This window comes from Rana temporaria, chromosome 10 (assembly GCF_905171775.1).
Source record: "Rana temporaria chromosome 10, aRanTem1.1, whole genome shotgun sequence".
In the NCBI taxonomy this organism is placed as follows: domain Eukaryota; kingdom Metazoa; phylum Chordata; class Amphibia; order Anura; family Ranidae; genus Rana; species Rana temporaria.
The window spans coordinates 143,042,131-143,058,013 of record NC_053498.1 but is presented as its reverse complement, the minus strand read 5'-3'; positions in this window follow the sequence as shown (position 1 = coordinate 143,058,013).

The following is a 15,883-nucleotide window of genomic DNA, read 5'->3' as shown; positions in this document are numbered from 1 at the left end:
ATTTATCTAGGGGTCGGGTTGGACGTTTTAATAGCCAAAGGTCATAGAAGTCAGGGCGGTAAGGTAAATAGTTCAAGTACGCTTATGGAACAACTGCATCAGCCTCGCTGGAAGGAAATGAACAGCTTGGGTGCGCGACCGGAACCTTTGCAGGAAAATTCTGTCTTTGTAGGCCACCGAAGACGGAATGCCACCTTCTGAAATATATTTGCCGATAGATAGATAGATAGATAGATAGATAGATAGATAGATAGATAGATAGATAGACAGACAGATAGATAGAGCCAGATTCACAGTGGAAATACGCCGGCGTATCTACTGATACTCCGGCGTACTTTCAAATTTGCCGCGTCGTATCTTTAGTTTGAATCCTCAAACCAAGATACGACGGCTTCTGGCTTCGATCCGACAGGCGTACGGCTTTGTACGCCTTCGGATCGTAGGTGCAATACTTTGGCGCCCGTTGGGTGGAGTTTGCATCCTTTTCCACGTCGGGTATGCTAATTAGCTTCTTCCGGCGATCCACGAAGGTACGCGCGGCCGTCGCATTCTCTTACGTCGTCGCTAGTCGGCTTTTCCCGGCGTATAGTTAAAGCTGCTATTTCATGGCGTATAGATAGACCTGCCATGTTAAAGTATGGCCCTCGTTCCCGCGTCGAATTTTGAATTTTTTTTTTTTTGCGTAAGTCGTCCGTGAATAGGAAAGGACGTAACTCACGTCTACGTTACAAAAATTACGTCGGTGCGACGTCATTTCGTGCAAAGAACGGCGGGAAATCTCCAAACGGAGCATGCGCATTTCAATCGGCGCGGGGATGCGCTTCATTTAAATGAATCACACCCCCTACCCGCCTAATTTGAAATACGCGCCGAGAAATACACTACGCCGCCGTAACATACGGCGCAAAATCTTCCTGGATTCGAAATTCTGCCAGGTAAGATACGGCGGCGTAGCGTATCTCTGATACGCTGCGCCAGGGCAATTCTTTATGAATCTGGCCCATAGATTCCTCCTGTACTGTCTGCCCTCACGTTGTAAAGCGCTGTGCAAACTGTTGGCGCAATATAAATCTTAAGATATATATATAACCTACAGAAGAGCTGCTAGCACCACAATCGACAAATATTGTGTAATGGATCAAACAAGAAAAGTGCTGCGCTGAAATAGTCCATATAGTGAAATATGACACATAAAACCAGAAAAGTAGTAAATAATGATAAATATTCAGCCCCAAAGACTTAGGGCCAGATTCACGTAGAATTGCCCTACGCTGCGGCGGCGTAACGTATTACATTTACGTTACACCGCCGCAAGTTTGCAGCGTAAGTGCCTGATTCACAAAGCACTTACCTGTAAACTTGCGGCGGTGTAACGTAAATCCGCTCGGCGCAAGCCCGCCTAATTCAAATGGGGCGGGCACCATTTAAATTAGGCGCGTTCCAGCGCCGAACATACTGCGCATGCTCCGTCCGTCAAATTACCCGACGTGCATTGCGCTAAATGACGCCGCAAGGACGTCATTGGTTTCGACGTTAACGTAAATGGCGTCCACCGCCATTCACGGACGACTTACGTAAACAACGTGAATTTTAAAATTTTGACGCGGGGACGACGGCCATACTTAACATTGGCTAGGCCACCTAGAGGGCAGCCTTAGTTTTACGCGGCGTATCTCGACGGAAACTATGTCAATTTAGAGCGACTGGTAAAGCGTTTGTTCGTGAATCGCCGTAACTAGTCATTTGCATATTCTACGCCGACCGCAATGGAATCGCCACCTAGCGGCCGGCCTAGAATTGCATCCTAAGATCCGATGGTGTAAGTCAATTACACCTGTCGGATCTTAGGGCTATCTATGCGTAACTGATTCTATGAACGTTAGCCGCATAGATACGACGGGCGGATCACAGAGATACGACGGCGTATCAGGAGATACGCCGTCGTATCTCTTTTGTGAATCTGGCCCTCTGTGTTGCAAAATCTAGAATGACGTGTCCACAAGGGGCCACCCATGCATCAAAGAATTTTCATAAGTGGTCATCCATAAATGGTGACAACTACCAACGCGCCAATATCCACCACCATAGATAGTGGGTATACGTTTACCAGAGAGTGTGGACCCAAGTGCCATATGGCAATGAGTCATACAAGCAGGGGTTTTTAGACCTCATATAAGATGAATAACTCCGGTCCCCAGAGTTTAACGCGTTTCGTCAAAACTGACGTCCCCTAATCTGTACTACTTTCTGTATCTGTCTCTCTGGATTTGGATCTATCTGTACTTCTCTTGGGGAATCACAAGAGTGCAGTTCATTCTGCACTCCTGTGACTTGTTTTCAGCTGACAGCGGGCTGAAGTCTGCTGTCGGCTGATGTCACAGAGCTGGTCCAGGCTTGGGAAAGATTGCGACCATTTGGTCAGGATCCACCCACATGCCTGGAACGGCACCCGGCTCAGCTTCTCAGCAAAGAAGGCCTCAGCTTTTGGTCCAAATAAACAATTGGTAGCCGGCGGGACCGGCTCCCGATCATGTGATCACTTTGATAGCCAATCACAGTGGTCACATGAAAACCAATCGTTCTCAGAACCTTCAGAAGGAACTTTACTCCCTCAATCAACATTGATTATTTTAATTCTCATGCTGTTAACATTAGTAAATAGATAGGAAAGTACAGTGGAACCTCGGATTACGAGCATAATCCGTTCCAGGAGTATGCTCGTAATCCAAAGTACTCGCATATCAAACCCAGTTTCCCCATAGAAGTCAATGGAAACGAAAATAATTTTTATCTGCATTGACTTCAATGGCATGCAATACCGCATGCGGCCAGAGTCGGGGGGGCGCCGGAGAGCCTCGGAAAACGTCCGAAAAGGCCCGAAGACACTTCGGCTGGCCTCAGGAAACCTTGCAAAGACGTTGTTCCCGAGATTTGCCGAGCTTCAAAGGTTCAAAGTGATTTCTCAGCAAAATAAAGCATGGAGAAATGGGTGGATGGGGGAGTTTGCTTGAACTATTAAAAAATAGTTAAATAGCGTTGTTGGTTTGTGGTGCTCAGATGCAGTGAAGATCAGCTTTAAGAAACTGGGGATCTGTCTTCCTTATCACAACCCAAACAGTCTCAGTGTTTAAATAAGATAAGCTGCACCCTTGGCACCTCTTTAGGCATTCAAGTGGAATTTTTATTGCTGCCGGAGATCCATTAGAGAACTTTCCCCTCACTTCCTGTCCTGCTGATAACAGGAGAACACTTCAATGGCCAGATATTTCTCTTTAGTAGAGTAGAGGAAGGCTAGAACCCCCTTCTGTCTAGTAAAGCCGTTGTCACTGGGACAGGAAGTCTAGGATTTGCATAACTCCTCCCAAGAGCCGGCCCACTGCCTACATCCTACATCAGGGCTACATCAGGGCAATAAAAATAGAGACTAAGGGGCAGATCCAGAGAGAGAGTACGCCGGCGTGTCTACTGATACGCCGGCGTACTTTCAAATTTGCCGTGTCGTATCTTTAGTTTGAATCCTCAAACCAAGATACGACGGCATCTGGGTTCGATCCGACAGGCCTACGGCTTCATACGCCTTCGGATCGTAGATGCAATACTTCGGCGTCCGCTGGGTGGAGTTTGCGTCGTTTTCCTCATCGGGTATGCAAATTAGCTATTTCCGACGATCCACGAACGTACGCGCGGCCGTCGCATTCTCTTACGTCGTCTCTAGTCGGCTTTTTCCGGCGTATAGTTAAAGCTGCTATTTTGCGGCGTATAGATAGACTTTCCATGTTAAGTATGGCCGTCGTTCCCGCGTCGAAATTTGAAATTTTTTTTTTTTTGCGTAAGTCGTCCGTGAATAGGGATGGACGTAAGTCACGTCTAAGTTCAAAAAATGACGTAGTTGCGACGTCATTTTGCGCAAAGCACGGCGGGAAATTTAAAAACGGAGCATGTGAAGTTCAATCGGTGCGGGGACGCGCTTCATTTAAATGAATCACGCCCCCTACTCGCCAATTTGAATTACGCGCAGAGAGATACACTACGCCTCCGTAACTTACGGCGCAAAATCTTCCGGGATTCGACTTAGAGCCAGGTAAGATACGGTGGCGTAGCGTATCTCTGATACGCTGCGCCATTCCAAATCTATGTGAATCTGCCCCTTTGACCTTTGGTGTACAGGGAAGCCCTGGTCCTACAAATAACAATACTCAACTTTATTGGCTCAGCATAGGAGATGACAAAAAATTATAAAAAGTAAAAAATGTATTTGTACTTGTTAAAAGCATGTAAATAATAAATATACAGATACAAAAACAAAAAAACAACAAGTGACAACAAATTGCCCCCTCGTGACCTGAACTATAGTTAGGGCCTTATATTATAAAACTGTCTCAATGAACCTGTCTTGTAAATATACAATTCCATATAAGTAAGTAGCATAGTCTAAATACTGTAGCTTATACACTTCCAGTTGTAGAGGTCAACGTGTTTCGCCACAATATGGCTTCTTCAGGACCAAGTATTTTGAACAGAAATCAATCGATGTGGTGGATCATAGAGCCCAAACATTAGCATCGAGGGCAGGCACAGGGTCATCAAAAGCAAAATCCCATGTAAATAAGTAGCATAATAGAAACACTGTAGTTTATACACTTCGAATTGTAGAGGTCAACGTTTTTCTCTAGAATACAGCTTCTTCAGGACCCAGTATATTGAGCAGAAATCAATTGATGTGGTGAATCGTAGAGCCCAAACATTAGCCTCGGGGGCAGGCACAGGGACATCAAAGGCAAAACACCTCCCAGAGAACTGGAGGGCACATGGCGAGACCCAGTATATTGAGCAGAAATCAATTGATGTGGTGAAACGTAGAGCCCAAACATTAGCCTCGGGGGGCAGGAACAGAGGCATCAAAGGCAAAATCCCATGTAAATAAATAGCATAATCGAAACATTGTAGTTTATACACTTCCAATTGTAGAGGTCAACGTCTTTCGCCAGAATACAGCTTCTTCAGGACCCAGTGTATTGAGCAGAAATCAATTGATGTGGTGAATCGTAGAGCCCAAACATTAGCCTTGGGGGCAGACCATACAATTGGTTGAATGGACATCCATTAAGCCCCCAAAATACGTAAAGGACTTAAGATCATCAAACTACTATTTGATTCACCACACCGACTCCACGATGCACAAGTACTTAGGCAAGTTGCTGTGATGGTTTCAGGAACCTTTATACTGCCCCCTGCTGGCCCCTCCCACCAGCCATGATCTGCCTGCATTGAGTAAAGAAGCGCAAAGACCCGTAGATGACGCCACTGGGACTAAAATAAGGTCCTATAAGCACGCTTTTCTTGCTTTCAGCTAGAAAACTTAAAGTGGAGTTCCACCCAAAAATGGAACTTCCACTTTTTGGAATCCCCCCCCCATCCGGTGTCACATTTGGCACCTTTCAGGGGGGAGGGGGGAGCAGATACCTGTTGAATACAGGTATTTGCTCCCACTTCCTAGCATAGATCACTGCAGTGATCACGGTGACCTACGTCATGTCCGACGCCTACACTGTCCTCCCCGCTGTCTTCTGGGAAACACACAGGTCCCAGAAGACAGCAGGAACCAGTGAGGACACGCAGCTCGACTCGCGCATGCGCAGTAGGGAACCGGGAAGTGAAGCCGCAGGGCTTCACTTTCTGATTCCCTCACAGAGGATGGCGGCGGGGGCAGCCAAGAGCGGAGCGATTGATCGGCTTTGGCTGGCGACATGGCGGGCGCCCTGGACAGGTAAGTGTCCAATTATTAAAAGTCATCTGGGCAGATCCACAAAGAAATTACGCCGGCGTATCTATTAATACGCGGGCATAATTTCAAAATTCCTGCGTCGTATCTTTGTTTTGAATCCTCAAAACAAGATACGACGGCATCTCGGCTAGATCCGACAGGCGTATGTCTTCATACCCTGTCGGATCTTAGATGCAATTTTTCGGCGGCCGCTAGGTGGCGTTTCTGTCGAAATCCGCGTCGAGTATGCAAATTAGCTATTTACGGCGATCCACGAACGTACGTCCGGCCGGCCCATTTTTTTACGTCGTTTCCGTTCGGCTTTTTCCGGCGTATAGTTAAAGCTGCTATTATGAGGCGTACTCAATGTTAAGTATGGCCGTCCTTCCCGCGTACAATTTAGATTTTTTTGCGTTGTTTGCGTAAGTCGGTCGCGAATAGGAATTTGCGTAAAATGACGTCGCCGTCGTAAGCATTGGCTGGTTCCAGTTTAATTTCGAGCATGCGCACTGGGATACCCCCAGGGACGGCGCATGCGCAGTTAAAAAAAAAACGTTGTTTACGTCGGGTCACGACGTATTAATATAAAACACGCCCCCATCACAGCCATTTGAATTCCGCGCCCTTACGCCGCGAGAGATACACTACGCCGCGGTAACTTACGGCGCGGATTCTTTGTGGATTCAAAATAAAAAAGATAAGTTACTGCGGCGTAGCGTATCTTAGATACGCTGCGCCCGGCGCAGATGTATGTGGATCTGCCCCATCAGCTGCAGTATTTGTAGCTGCTAGCTTTTAATTTTTTTTATTTTTAGGCGGAACCTCCGCTTTAAGCCTAAAACATACGCAAATGCAGAAACGCCTGGACAAGCACTAAACCAATAAAAAAAGACCAAAGATGCCCAGCTGTGTGAATGTGGCCCAAGTGGGCAGTCTCTGCTCTTTTAACTGCTGAACACTCAGAAGCAGGGGGGGCAGTTTTGGAGGTCAGGCAGTTGACGGGGCAACAGTTCTGGTTGGGTTGACCCTTCAAATAATGAAATGTCACATTTGATATCTCTATGCGTAATATAAGATTGGTAGAGTTTTAAGAGGCCACCTCGATAAGAAACGCCTGGACAATTTTTAGGCGGAACCTCCGCTTTAAGCCTAAAACATACGCAAATGCAGAAACGCCTGGACAAGCACTAAAACAATAAAAAAAGACCAAAGATGCCCAGCTGTGTGAATGTGGCCCAAGTGGGCAGTCACTGCTCTTGTAACTGCTGAACACTCAGAAGCAGGGGGGGGGGGGGCAGTTTTGTAGGTCAGGCAGTTGACGGGGCAGCAGTTCCGGTTGGGTTGACCCTTCAAATAATGAAATGTCACATTTGATATCTCTATGCGTAATATAAGATTGGTAGAGTTTTAAGAGGCCACCTCGATAAGAAGCATTCAGTAGAGTTTTTTGGTACACAGAAGGCATTTGATACATAAGTGATTGATTACCCTTTATTTTATTTTTTTTCCTTTGAGTTATTAGTGATGGATGTTATTATCTACCCATCCTGATGCTAACACTGGTGTCTTTCACATCCCCCCCTTAAAAACCAGTTTGAACAAATGTTTTTATTCCAAGGCCGGAGTGGAAGAATGGAGCTATAGTCATCCAAAAGCCTTTTTTTTTTTAAAAAGGGCCCCGGCTTTGGTGTCACCGGTCCTCGGAGAGTTCTCTCTTGAGCAGAGCCTCTATTTCGTCTCTGTTTACTTGGAAGGAATAGCCTAGGGGCTGGTGGAGAGAAAACATCTGTGCGAAATAATCTATAGAGTTATCTATCTATCTATCACTCTTGTCGGGCCCAGTCTCTCTGGAGAGCCAGCTGAGAGACTTGTAATGAAAAGGCATCGCTGAAGAGGCTTTAGGGACAAATAAAGAGACATGTTAAAAGCTGGCTGAAAATGGATAGAAGACATTATGAGAGCTGAATAGCCTTCTTATCAAAATCCAATAGGATAGACGCGGGCAACAGCTCCACAATTATTTTTCAACATACCAGATAAAAAAAAAAAAAGAATTTATCCCTCAACAACAAATAGATGTAATCAGCAGCATTAAATCTTCTGTGATAGGAAGTGGAAAAGGGATTTTGTTTTCTTTTTATTCCTTCATGTCCTATTTTCTTCTCTGGTATCAAGAGGGCAAAACAAACAAAAGTCACAGCTTAAAAAAAACAAAACCTTCAATCAATGCAACCGCCACTACATACATGCTATCATTTTTTTGTTATCACTTTAGTCTAAAAACGTGATCCTTATATTTATTTATTTTACATTTTAGATTATTTTCAATCTTTATAATATGAATTGGTAAATATTTATATTTACTAACAATTTTTTGCTAGAGTTTGTTCCTATTTCCGTTATTTTTATTATATTTCTATATTATTTATCTGCAATTTGTAAAAAACTGAAAATGTTTAAATAAAAATTTATAAATTATAAATTATATATATATAGATATATATATTTATAGAGAGAGAGAGAGATATTGTATATATATATATATATATATATATATATATATATATATATATATATATATATATATATATATATATATATATATATATATATATATATATATATATATATATATATATATATATGTATATATATATATATATATATATATATATATATAGATAGATAGATAGATAGATAGATAGATGATAGATATAGATATAAATCTATATCTATCTATCTATCTATCTATCTATATCTATCTATCTATCTATCTATCTATCTATCTATCTATCTATCTATATATATATATATATATATATATATATATATATATATATACATATATATATATATATATATATATATATATATATATATATATATATACATATATATATATATATATATATATATATATATATATATATATATATATATATATATATATATATATACAATATCTCTCTCTCTCTCTATAAATATATATATCTATATATATATAATTTATAATTTATAAATTTTTATTTAAACATTTTCAGTTTTTTACAAATTGCAGATAAATAATATAGAAATATAATAAAAATAACGGAAATAGGAACAAACTCTAGCAAAAAATTGTTAGTAAATATAAATATTTACCAATTCATATTATAAAGATTGAAAATAATCTAAAATGTAAAATATATATTTATATTAAAAAAGATGAAAAGAAATAAAAAAAGATTGAGAAATGTTTTAAATGCATTAAAAAAAACTGACACCAAACTTTTTTACCTTGTTGTCTATGTTAATTTTTTTTTATGAGAATATTAGTGTAAATTAAAATATTTTTTTTTAAATTATTAGAAAAAGTATAATTTATGCATTGATTTAAAAAAAAAAAAATATATATATATATATATATATTTTAAATCAATGCATAAATTATACTTTTTCTAATAATTTTTCTAAAATATCTATATATAGATATATAGATAGATATATATATAGAGTTATGTTTATTTATTTATATATATATATATATATATATATATATATATATATATATATATATATATATATATATATATATATATATATAAAAATAAAAAAAGTAATAAAAAATATAGATAAATAAATAATAATAATAATAATATAATTATTGGTTTATCAATATTTTTTAATACTTTATTTAATTTTTAATATATTTCTATTTCATTTTTTATTTAATCAATGCATTGATTTAAATATATATATATATAGAGTTGAAATATGAAATAAAAATGTATAAATAATGAAAATAACATAAAATAATAAAAAATATAGATAAATAATAATAAGGATATTTAATTATTTATTTATCTATATTTTTTATTACTTTATTTTTAAGAAATTTTTATTTAATTTTTTTTTAAATCAACACATATCTTATACTTTTTCTAATCATTTTTCTAAAATAATTTTAATTTGCCCTAATTTTCTCATAAAATATAAAAAAAAAAACAACATAGACAACAAAGTAAAAAAGTTTGGTGTCAGTTTTTTTTTTTTATGCATTATTATAATTTCTCGATCTTTTTTTATTTCTTTTCATTTTTTTTTTTTTTTATAGCAGCGGTTCTTGCATAACTAAAAACGTTGACTTATTTCCCCATTAGCGCGCCGTGGCACTTCTCATCAATTACAGATAATTCTCTCGGCTACATGTGAGGTTAGAAAATGTCATTTTAATGCTGTGCCTGTTCTGGTTGTATCAGCAACAAGATAATGGCGTTGTGTTCCATTCAAATCTGCATTACCGAAACTATTAATCTCCTGTCATTTAAAATGAGATATGTAATACTTAAGGTCGTAGCAGACATCTGATACCTCACTATTACATTGTTTCTCTAAGAGATGATTGATTGATAATTATGATAATTTGTGAAATGATTATTTGGATATGATAGGCGAGAGGAGTCAGCCCTCCAGGACCGGGGGCCGGCGCAATTTCCTATTTATATAAAGGCCATCAGGAATATGGCCTCTGGTAAGGTGGGACGCGGTGGTGGCCGCCCGCGGGGTCTCCTGGATCCTGTGGGAACGGTGAGACTGATGAATTATGACCCGGAATAAGACGGAGCGACGTAGACTTCAATGAGGGAGCCAGGAAGTTGGCTGGAGAAGACCGGGGCCCTGTTTGCTGTCTTTTGTACGGCAATTATTGAGCCGCGCGGCCCCCGGGGGCCATTGGGGGACGGAGAGACCTGTCACTCCCGAGACTGAAATCAGAAAAAAAAAAATGGTTTATTTTCTTTTCCAAATGGTTATTCATTGGAAATTATCTGGCCTTGGAAATGAAATGCCTTTTTACAGTTCCATGTGGCCGGCCCTTCTCTTATTATTGTTGCGCAAACAATGGGCCAGATTCACGTAGGTGAGCGGCGGCGTAACGTATCGTAGATACGTTACACCGCCGCAAGTTTTCATCGCAAGTGCCTGATTCACCGAGCACTTGCGATGAAAACCTACGCCGGCGCAAGGCGGCCAATTCAAATGGGCGTGTGCCATTTAAATTAGGCGCGCTCCCCCGCCGGACCTACCGCGCATGCTCCGTTTTCCTAACTCCCGCCGTGCTTTGCGCGAAGTGACGTCATTTTTTCCGAACGGCGACGCGCGTAGCGTAATTCCGTATTCCGCAAACGACGTTCATTTTTAAATTTCGACGCGGGAATGACGGCCATACTTTAGACAGCAATACGTTTGCTGTGTAAAGTTAGGGCACCCAAAACGACGACTAACTTTGCGACGGGAAACTAGACTAGTGGAGACATAGCGAACGCGAAAAACCGTTGTGGAACTCCTAATTTGCATACCCGATGCTGGTTTACGACGCAAACTCCCCCCAGCGGCGGCCGCGGTATTGCATCTTAAGATCTGACAGTGTAAAACAATTACACCTGTCGGATCTTATGGATATCTATGCGTAACTGGTTCTATGAATCAGCCGCATAGATAGAACAACAGATACGACGGAGTATCAGGAGATACAGCCCAATGGTGGTAGCCTAGAGTATGAGGGGCAGATCCACAGAGATCTGCGCCCGCGTAGCGTATGCGAGATACGCTACGCCGCCGTAACTTTCCCGGCTTTGGTTCGAATCCTCAAACATTTTGCGCCGTAAGTTACGGCGGCGTAGTGTATCTCAAGCGGTGTAACGGCGCGCAATTCAAAACGGCGAGTAGGGGGGCGTGTTTCATTTAAATGAAGCGCGTCCCCGCGCTGAACGTCGCATGGACGTCATTGGTTTTGACGTGGACCAGCCTGCGTCCAGCCCCATTCACGGACCACTTACGCAAACGACGTAAAAAATTCAAAATTGTACACGGGAACGACGGCCATACTTAATATTGAGTACGCCTCGGTATAGCAGCTTTAATTATACGCCGGAAAAAGACGAACGGAAACGATGTAAAAAAATGCGACGGCCGCTCGTACGTTCGTGGATCGTCGGAAATAGCTAATTTGCATACTCGACGCGGAAAACGACGGGAACGCCACCCAGCGAACGCTGAAGACTTGCATCTTAGATCCGAAGGTGTACGAAGACGTACGCCTGTCGGATCTAACCCAGATGCCGTCGTATCTTGGTTTGAGGATTCAAAACAAAGATACAACGCGGGAAATTTGAAAGTACGCCGGCGTATCTACTGATCTACTAGCTCTGTGGATCTGCCCCTGACTTCCTATCTAGGGGGGAGACGGGCAGAAAGGGATGCCAAAAATGGTGACTACTAACCAATGTGACCATGCGCATGGGGGCTGGGACAAGGGGTGGGCAGGAGGAGCACTGTGGTATCATATGAGGAGGGGAGAGTGCCATAAGGAGATTGGGGGGAGGGTATTTGTATTGGAAGGGGGAATTTGGGGTTGGCAGGGGGAAAGAATTGTTTGGGGGAAGGGTATTTATATTGGAAGGGGGAATTCGGTGGCTACAGGGGGTAATTATTGTTTGGGGGAGGGTATTTGTATTGGAAGGGGGAATTTGGGGGCAACAGGGGGTAAGAATTGTTTGGGGGGAGGGTATTTGTATTGGAAGGGGGCATTTGGGGTTGGCAGGGGGTAAGAATTGTTTGGGGGGAGGGTATTTGTATTGGAAGGGGGAATTTGGGGGCTACAGGGGGTAAAATTTGTTTGGGTGGAGGGTATTTGTATTGGAAGGGGACATTTGGGGGTGGCAGAGGGTACGAAATATTTGTGGGATGTGCAAAGTGTGCTGATTTAGGGGGATCTGTGTTGGGAGAGAGGATGGGGGAAGAGGATTTGTGCTAGGAGGGGTGATTGGGGGTTTTTGTGCTAGAAGGGGAAATTGTTTTTGGGAGAGGATTCGTGCTAGGAGGGGAGATGGGGGGGATTTGTGCTGGGAGGGGGGATTTGGAGTGGGGGGGGAGAGGATGTGTACTTGGAGGGGAAATTTTAGGGGTAGAGGATTTGTGCTAGAAGGAGTGATTTTATTGGGCGGGGGTTGTGCTAGCAGGGATGATTGGTGGGGGGGGGGGGGGTTTGTGCTAGATGGGGAATTTGGTTTAGGGGAGAGGATTTGTGCTAGAATGGGTGTTTTTTTGGGGGGGAGGGCATTTGTGCTGGGGGGAAAGGAGGGGCAAAGATTTGTACTGGGAGGGGGGATTTCAGAAGGCAGCAGGGGATTTCAGCAGTCACTATACAGTAGTAAAGACATCAAGACAGCTTCAGCCTATGAGACTCCACCAAAGGCCATTCCCCTTGACGCATTTCGCCCCGCCCATCTGAGCTTAATTGTACCCACGTGATGTTTCCGCTCTGTCCAATGAGGAGAGACAGAGCCAAGAGAGACGCTGCTCTTGTGCACATTGCTGGATCGGGATTGGACTCAAGTTCAAAGTCCAAAAAAATAAAACCTGGTCTACAGATCATCTGTTTCTATGCAAATACAGGCTCCCGAAAAGTCGATATTTTCAGAGGGGATTATGTAGGGTCCTGTGGTACTTATAAAGCACAGGGTGCTTTTAAACTACTACTTTTTTTTCAAAAATAATTAAAAAATGCAAACGCAAAAAATAAATAAATAATCAAACCTGCTCTAGAAAGTCAGTATTTGCGTAGGGAATTATGTGGGGTCATGCAATGCTGAGTGCTTTTGAACATTTTTTTTTTTTTTAAAGGTTATTAAAAAAAATAAAAAAGAAGCCTCCAAAAAAAATAAAATAAAAATATTGTCTAGAGATCATGTAGCATTATCTGTGACTATCTGTCAGGCCGGTGACGGCTCACCATAATTCTGCAATGAAGAGGCTCAGCATCCATTGTGCAACAATTACCCGCTCAACCCGCAGCATTCAGATACGGGCAATTTAACAAAGCAAGCCATTAGGGGCAGACAAACCTCAGGCCAAATTCATTTTTCAAGTATCTATTGTTCATACCAGAAACATTTCCTGGAAATTGTAAAAAATATATATATATAAATGAAAGTAAATTTATTTATTTTTTTTACATTTTTTTTATTATTATCATTATTATTTTTTTACATTTTTTTTTTTATTATTATTATTTTTTTTTTTTTTTTTGTAACGTGTGATTGTAGAAGTGAGTTTGCTTCGCTGAGTCTGCCACAGAACGCTGCCTGTTCAGCTACTGAGAAGTCAGTTTTACAACATGAGTCTATTTTGGTTGTTAGACAGCCACTTATAAAAGAACCAGCAGTCCATTAATCCACTGAATGAACATATAGTAGAGTCAGTTCCCTCTCGAGGACAATAATACTGAGGTCAGCTTAGGCTTCCATGGCAACTAAGTACTATTAAGAAGTTTGCATCTACTTTTTTTTTGGCAAAAAAAAAAAAAAATTAGACAAAAAAAAAATTGGAATGTAACTGAAAAGGTGTTAATCTGTATAAATATGGCCGTTTATTGAAAAACGCTGCTGAAATTATTATTATTATTTTTATTTGCATTTTTATTATCTCGTTCCAGTTATTTTGTGTGTCTGCAAGGCAAGCTGTTTGCATCTACTTTTGTTTTTTGTTGGCTAAAAAAAATGAGACTAAAAAATTAGACAAAATAAAAAATTGGAATGTAACTGAAAAGGTGTTAATCTGTATAAATATGTCCGTTTATTGAAAAACGCTGCTGAAATTATTATTATTATTATTTTTATTTGCATTTTTATTATCTCGTTCCAGTTATTTTGTGTGTCTGCAAAGCAAGCTGACTTAATACTTAGAGGATCATTTATTCATTTAGCATTTTAAACAGAATTCCTGTTAAATTAAAGTGTGTTTAGGAAAAAGAAAAAAAAAAAAACACCATTTAGGCCCATTGTGCATTTATACCAAATTTTTTAAATGCATTTTAAAAGTTTACTAATATTTCATTAGCTGTAATTTGTAGTAAGAGTAAAAGAGTAAGGGGTAGATCCACATAAAATTGGATCCGCGCAGCGTATCAGAGATACGCTACGCCGCCGTACCTTACCTGCCGTTCCTTCGAATCCTCAGAGATTTTGCTCCGTAAGTTACGGCGGCGTAGTGTATTTCTGGCGGCGGAATTCAAATCGGCGATTAGGGGGTGGGTTTCATTTAAATGAAGCGCGTCCCCGCGCCGAATGAACTGCGCATGCGTCGTTCCGAAATTTCCCGCTGTGCATTGCGCTAAATGACGTCGCTAGGACGTCATTTTTTTTACTTAGACGTGAGTTACGTCCATCCCTATAAACGGACGACTTATGCAAAAAAAATAAATAATCAAATTTCAACGCCGGAACGATGGCCATACTTAACATGGCAAGTCTATCTATACGTCGCAAAATACCAGCTTTAACTATACGCCGGAAAAAGCCGACTACAGACGACGTAAACGAATGCGTCGGCCGCGCGTATGTTCGTGGATCGTCGTAAATCGCTAATTTGCATACCCGACGCGGAATACGACGAGAACGCCACCCAGCGGACGCCGAAGTATTGCATCTAAGATCCGAAGGCGTACGAAGCCATACTCCTGTCAGATCTTACCGAAATGCCGTCGTATATTGGTTTGAGGATTCAAACTAAAGATACGACGCGGGAAATTTGAAAGTACGCCGGCGTATCAGTAGATACGCCGGCATACTTCTTCTGTGAATCTGGCCCTAAGGGTTTGGGATTTTGAAGGTGGAAAATTACAACAAAATATTATGTGAATTTTTTTTTATTTATAAAAGTTTAAAAAAAATCCATGCGATGATACAAGACAGTTTCAGACCCAGTTGGGTCCCAGCCAACACATGATCAGCTGTGTCCAATCACGGCTGATCACGATGTAAACAGGAAGAGCCGTTGATCGTCTTTTCCTCACTCGCGTCTGACAGACACGGGTAGAGGAGAGCCAATCAGGTGCTCTCCTGACAAGGGGGGGGATGCCCACCCGACAAGGGGGGGGATGCCCACCCAGGACCACCAGGATGTCTCCAGGACCACCAGGGATGGCCACCCACACTGGACCACCATGAAAATGCCAATCATTGCCCAGGCAGCTGCCAATTAGTGCCCATCCACAATGTCTGCCAGTGTTACCAAGGATGCCTACCAGTGCCATCTATCAGTGCCACATATCAGTGCCCAGCAGTGCCGTCTATCAGTCCC